This window comes from Neoarius graeffei, chromosome 3, assembly GCF_027579695.1.
Source record: "Neoarius graeffei isolate fNeoGra1 chromosome 3, fNeoGra1.pri, whole genome shotgun sequence".
Lineage (NCBI taxonomy): Eukaryota > Metazoa > Chordata > Actinopteri > Siluriformes > Ariidae > Neoarius > Neoarius graeffei.
Genome location: NC_083571.1, coordinates 62,708,328 through 62,715,674, shown reverse-complemented (window position 1 = coordinate 62,715,674; position 7,347 = coordinate 62,708,328). Strand labels below are relative to the sequence as shown.

Sequence of the window (7,347 nt, the reverse complement as noted above, 5' to 3'; positions counted from 1 at the left end):
AAAGTATAATACATTTCTGAATTTATTTGTTTGTATTTTCTAATACATTTTCTGCTCATATTTGATGGTCAATTTTATTTGGTTCTTTTATTTTAAGGAGAAACTGGAAATGGAAATCAGTCTCATTAGTGGAAATTACAATGATTTTGCATAAAAGATTTAGATAAGGTAAGGGCTTTAGTGCAAGTTGAGCTTTTAGAAAAGTTTCAGAGGCTGAAAGAGAAGGTCTGAAATATCGTGAAGCACTGCATCCTGAATTTTTCATATTTAACCTTTAAATCTTCAGTGTCTAAAGGTATGTTCTATTCTTTGTTACTTTTTATTGCTTACTTGGTTATGGTTTGAAGTCTGTTTTTCTCCTTTTTTTTTTACTTGTATGTTATTGTAGTTGAGCATACATTTTATGAAAATTTCTGACTATGACTTCATATTTCTTAGATATCCTGTTCACATTATTAGCAATAAATAGATCATTAGATTTTGTTTTGTGAATGTGGGTCTCTCATAGACTTCTTTGTTGAATTGCTGTATTCTGGCTAATTGTTTTTTGTCATGTTTTTCATTATTTCCCCCCCTGACTTATCAATAAATGAACATGACAAAATGAATGCAGTGCCCTCCAAAAGAATTGGAACAGCAGGGTTTTTTTTTTTTTTAACAGTCAATCTAGCAGGGTATACCTGGGCATCAAGAAACACCTGTCAGTAAAAAAAAAATGTTCCAATAATTATCATCACTTATAAAATGTGTGGGCTCAAATAAAACATGCCATGTTCTCAGGTTTTTTTTAAACACATCTAGATGTAAATATAAGGAAATGAAAGCTGAAATTCTGATCTATCATGTCCTATTCATCTTTTGATTTCAAACCTAAATGTCTTCAGTGTATAGGAGACAAACAAACAAACAAAAGTATTGTCCTTGCTGTTCCAATACTTTCAGAAGGGACCATGTATATTTTTGCAGGGCTATTTGCCAATCATGTTTTGTTTTTTTAAGTGAAACTTACTCTTTCAAATATAATTTAACTCGTAATTTTAAATTTTCTCCACAGCTACTTCTTCATAATGAAGCTAAACCTCATAACTCTTCTGTATCTGACTGGTGAGAAATGATTTATTGCTACTTTTAAAATTATTTTTAGAGACATTATTTGATATTTTGCTGAGAAAAGATTTAATATTTGGTTTAGCCTATACATCAGTGAAAAAATTTAATTTAATTGACATATCATTGATAAAGGGGCGGCACGGTGGTGTAGTAGTTAGCGCTGTCGCCTCACAGCAAGAAAGTCTGGGTTCGAGCCCCGTGGCCGGTGAGGGTCTTTCTGTGTGGAGTTTGCATGTTCTCCCCATGTCCGCGTGGGGTTCCTCCGGGTGCTCCGGTTTCCCCCACAGTCCAAAGACATGCAGGTTAGGTTAACTGGTGACTCTAAATTGACCGTAGGTGTGAATGTGAGTGTGAATGGTTGTCTGTGTCTATGTGTCAGCCCTGTGATGACCTGGCGACTTGTCCAGGGTGTACCCCGCCTTTCGCCCGTAGTCAGCTGGGATAGGCTCCAGCTTGCCTGTGACCCTGTATAACAGGATAAAGCGGCTAGAGATAATGAGATGAGAATTTTGCAAACTATGCTATTCCTCCCCACTTCAATATTATGGCCTATTTTGACAAAATTTTGAAAAGTGCAAGGGGATGAATACTTATGCCGTCTAGAGATAATTAGATGAGATGAGATATCATTGATAAATTTTGGCTGGTTAATTCTGGCATTTACTACTCTTAAAAACTGATTGATTACTTGTGACCCGGGATGTAATAACATTAAGTCTAATGCTATGCTGGAATCATTACTATTTACGCTGTTATGCTATACAGATATTAAAAAAAAATCCCATGTGTCTATATTTTAAAGAACATATATAGATAGCAAAATATGTTGAAATCTACAGCCCCATTTCCAAAAAAGTGGAAATGCTGTGTAAACTGCAAACAAAAATAGAATGTGATGATTGGCAAGTCATGGAAACCCTATATTTCATTAAAAATAATACAAAGACAACATATCAAATGTTAAAAGTGAGGTATTGTTTTTTGAAAAATATATGCTTGTTTTGAATTTGATGCCAGTAAACACGTTAAAAAAAAGTTGCAACAGGGGCATGTTTACCACTGTGTTGCATCACCTCTACTTTTAACAAAACTCTGCAAACTTTTGGGAACTGAGGAACCCAGTTGCTGTTGTTTTGAAAGTGAATGTTGTCCCCTTCTGCCTGATATAGGATTTCACATGTTCAACGGTTCAGGGTCTACTTTGTTGTATTTTGTGTTTCACAATGCAGCAAATGTTTTCAGTGGGAGACAGGTGTGGACTGCAGGCAGGCCAGTTTAGCTCCTGAACTCTGTTACTAGGCACCCATGCAGTTGTAATGCATGCAGAATGCGGTTTGGCATTGACTTACTGAAATAAAGAAGCCCTTCCCTTAAATGACATCATCTGGATGGCAGCATGTTGCTCCAAAACCTGTATATATCATTCAGCATTAATGGTGCCTTCCCAGATGTGCAAGCTACCCATACCATATACACTAATGCCCCCCATACCATCACAGATGCTGGCTTTTGAACTGTGCATTGATAACAAGCCGGATGGTCCCTCTCCTCTTTAGCCTGGAAGATGGCTAAATTACACATTACGTTACACAATTTTTCCAGTCTTTTGCTGCCCTTGTCACAAGCTTTTTGAAATATTTTTTTCTGCTGATATTAAATTCAAAATGAGCATATATTTATCAAAACACAATTAAATTTCTCAGTTTCAACATCTGATATGTTCCCTTTATTTTCAAAGAAATATAGGATTTCCATGACACATTCTGTTTTTATTTACAGTTTACAGTGTCCCAACTTTTTGGAAACAGGGTTGTATTTACTTTTCAAAATTTCATTGCAGTATTCTTTCTCATACTTTTTGTGCAAACATATATGCTGTGTTAGAGGGAAAAAATGTCTTATGAGAGTATAAAATAAAGAATTAAAAATGAGAATGAGGAAGAATATTTCAAGTTTTGTTAATAGGGTTATGATTCAAGGACCTGTTCATCTGTTGAAAGCTGTAATAATGCAGAATTATTGGTGTACTTTATGAAAATAAGCAAATAAGCAACCTGTACTTTGGGGAAACCCAATCCAATTTGACTGGTTGCACAGGAATTGAAGGCCAGTTGCTAATACATGGCAGGTGAAGTTACCACCTGTGAGCTTCTTAACAAGACTGTCAATGACAGTGTATCTCACTCTGGCCCTGTCTAGTCCAGAAAAAATGATCTAAAGTAGGCCACCTTGCCCAATAAATGTTGCAAGCTATATACACAATATACAAACTAGATACAAGCTATGTATAGAAGCTATATACACCCTAGGAGTACCTACCTATTTGCCAGAAAGAATCCAAAATGGCGAGGAATTGGCCAAGAAGAAGTAATTTTTGTTGAACTGCTTATTAAGGCTTAATTAGTCCATAACTTCATTAATAATTGTAATTAAGCAAATCTGGGTAAAAAATTATATGCATCCTAGGTACCCATACCTTCATGCCAGAAAAAAATCAAAATCAGTGAAGTATTGAAGGTGAAGAAGCAATTTGTGTGGAAACTTCTCATTAGGGCTTAATTACTCCATATCTTCATTATTAATTGCAATTATGCAAATTTGGGTAGAAGCTATATGCACCCCAGGCAGACCCACCTTCCTGCCAAAAAGAATAAAAATAAGTGGAGAATTGAGAGAGATGAAACCATTTTCGTGAAATGTGGACGACACCGGACAGACCAATGACAGACGGTGGACAACACATGATGGCATAAGCTCATTGCCTGTTGACCGGATGAGCTAATAATACTAAAATAAATGTATTTCTGTCTATTGTTTACTGTTTAGCTCACTAAGTGTTGGCTAGAGTGCTGCATAGTAAAATAAAACTAAAACAAAAATTAAGTAAAAGGGTATTAGACTTTCTTACGTTCTAACATGATTATACTACCACCACGCATCACTATGGGGATGATGTTCTTGGACATTTCCACCAAACATAGGACAAAAGGTTCATCAAAGAACCTTTTCCCCACATTTGTTTTCTTCTTGACACTTTTCCATAAAGTTCAGGTTTATGGAGTGCCTAGGTGATGGTTGTCCTGTGAACAGTTTCTTCTATCTGAGCTGTGGATCTTTCCAAGTTTTTCAGTCATACCTGGCCTCTTGGTTGATTCTTTGTTTAATGCCATCCTTAACTCACAGATTTTTGGTGACTTGTATCTAGATAGTTTTGCCCATTTTTAGGAATGGATAAGATGTCTTGTATTTGTGATTTTTTTTTTTTTATATCCACAACCTGAGTGACACTTTGTTCAGACCTTTGTCCAGGACTTGTTTTGCTAGCATCTTGGTATTAATAATGTTGTTTATGTATGTTATTTAACAAACTCACATAACACTACATTTGCACACAAATCGACTCCATTCAACTAATAATGTGACTTCTGATGGTCACCAGTTGCATTAGAACTACAACCCCGATTCCAAAAAAGTTGGGACAAAGTACAAATTGTAAATAAAAATGGAATGTAATAATGTGGAAGTTTCAAAATTCCATATTTTATTCAGAATAGAACATAGATGACATAGCAAATGTTTAAACTGAGAAAATGTATCATTTAAAGAGAAAAATTAGGTGATTTTTAAATTTCATGACAACACATCTAAAAAAAGTTGGGACAAGGCCATGTTTACCACTGTGAGACATCCCCTTTTCTCTTTACAACAGTCTGTAAACGTCTGGGGACTGAGGAGACAAGCTGCTCAAGTTTAGGGATAGGAATGTTAACCCATTCTTGTCTAATGTAGGATTCTAGTTGCTCAACTGTCTTAGGTCTTTTTTGTCGTATCTTCCGTTTTATGATGCGCCAAATGTTTTCTATGGGTGAAAGATCTGGACTGCAGGCTGGCCAGTTCAGTACCCAGACCCTTCTTCTACGCAGTCATGATTCTGTAATTGATGCAGTATGTGGTTTGGCATTGTCATGTTGGAAAATGCAAGGTCTTCCCTGAAAGAGGCGTCATCTGGATGGGAGCATATATTGCTCTAGAACCTGGATATACCTTTCAGCATTGATGGTGTTTTTCCAGCTGTCCATGCCACATGCACTAATGCAACCCCATACCATCAGAGATGCAGGCTTTTGAACTGAGCGCTGATAATAACTTGGGTCGTCCTTCTCCTCTTTAGTCTGAATGACACGGTGTCCCTGATTTCCATAAAGAACTTCAAATTTTGATTCGTCTGACCACAGAACAGTTTTCCACTTTGCCACAGTCCATTTTAAATGAGCCTTGGCCCAGAGAAGACGTCTGCGCTTCTGGATCATGTTTAGATATGGCTTCTTTGAATGATACAGTTTTAGCTGGCAATTGCGGATGGCACGGTGAATTGTGTTCACAGATAATGTTCTCTGGAAATATTCCTGAGCCCATTTTGTGATTTCCAATACAGAAGCATGCCTGTATGTGATGCAGTGCCATCTAAGGGCCCGAAGATCACGGGCACCCAGTATGTTTTTCCGGCCTTGACCCTTACGCACAGAGATTCTTCTAGAGTCTCTGAATCTTTTGATATTATGTACTGTAGATGATATGTTCAAACTCTTTGCAATTTTACACTGTCGAACTCCTTTCTGATATTGCTCCACTTTTTGTCAGCAGAGAATTAGGGGGATTGGTGATCCTCTTCCCATCTTTACTTCTGAGAGCCGCTGCCACTCCAAAATGCTCTTTTTATACCCAGTCATGTTAATTGCCAATTGACCTAATGAGTTGCAATTTGGTCTTCCAGCTGTTCCTTTTTTGTACCTTTTAACTTTTCCAGCCTCTTATTGCCCCTGTCCCAACTTTTTTGAGATGTGTTGCTGTCATGAAATTTCAAATGAGCCAATATTTGGCATGAAATTTCAACGTTTCACTTTTGACATTTGATATGTTGTCTATGTTCTATTGTGAATACAATATCAGTTTTTGAGATTTGTAAATTTATTGCATTCCGTTTTTATTTACAATTTGTACTTTGTCCCAACTTTTTTGGAATCGGGGTTGTAATTTAGGGTTTTCAAAGCAACATGGGTGAATGTGCAATTAATTGTGAATGCAACTGGAACATGGTTTGTTGTTTTTTAAATTTTCTTTGTAAATCAATTTTGCAAACTATACTATTCCTCCCCACTTCAATATTATGGCCTATTTTGACAAAATGTTGAGAAGTGCAAGGGGATGAATACTTATGCCAGGCACTATTATCTATTACTTTAGGTCTACTCTGTGTGTATGTGTGTGTGTGTGTGTGTGTGTGTGTGTGTGCGCATGTGTGTTTTTTTTTATTTATTTAATAATGACAACAGGTGTTCCATTTGTGCTGCCCATCCAAGATTGGTCGCAAGTTGCCCCTACTCTCATCAAGCTGCACATGTCCTGGCCGGTGGCACAGAACTACTGCAAGGAAAACTACCTTGATCTATTTACAATGAGGGATCAAAGTAACCAAGTGCAGCTAAGTGAATTACTCATCAAGCATAATGTGTTTGGGCCTGTTTGGACGGGTCTGTACAATGATCTGGACAGCTGGTACTGGTCCTACAATCACTTGCCATTGAAGAATATAAGTCTAAGGAGTTGGTGTCCAGAATATCCTTATCATGGATATCAAGCAGCGTGCGTGGTAATATACTGGGATGGACTTTGGGTTAATGAGTTCTGCCATAATACAAGAATCTTTCTCTGTTATGATGGTGAGTCAACATGCTGATTTTTGATCACGGGTTGTTAAACTTAATTAACATTTAACAGTAACATAATTTAACATTTAATTAATGAGTGCTTCCCTAAATTCTTTGTCACTAACATTGTATTTAAACTCCTCCGTAAATTAACGATGAACCTAACTCATTCCTTATTCACTATGAACTCATTTATTTGGAGCTGGCATGCAGTTCTAACTCAGCTATTATTCACATAGCTTTTGGACTCCTTTTGGTAATTATGTCATATACTTTAATTCTCTCTATATGTAAAAAATAATAATTAAGTTTTAGGGTGGTCTGTAGTTCAGTTCACCACATTACAACTTTACCAATTCATCTCACATGTTGATTGCTCAAACCAAATCAGCAGTAGGGATGCAGTTTACCAAGTAGAGCTGGTGTTCAACTTCTGTGCGGTCAGATATAAACCTACTAGACTGTCTCAGTGATGGCTAGCAGAGGTGTACCTAGTTTTTAACTTAATTATTGGAGTTGCTCCTTGGTG

The 7,347-nt window shown here is 36.8% G+C and overlaps 1 long non-coding RNA gene across 1 annotated transcript; it reads left to right on the top strand.

Annotated features, from left to right (window-relative positions):
- Positions 1 to 218: 218 nt before the first annotated feature.
- On the top strand, positions 219 to 6,756 carry LOC132882851 (uncharacterized). The gene is made up of 3 exons (XR_009654250.1): positions 219 to 295; positions 1,055 to 1,104; positions 6,444 to 6,756. It is a non-coding gene; the product is annotated as an uncharacterized LOC132882851 (long non-coding RNA).
- Positions 6,757 to 7,347: the final 591 nt, after the last annotated feature.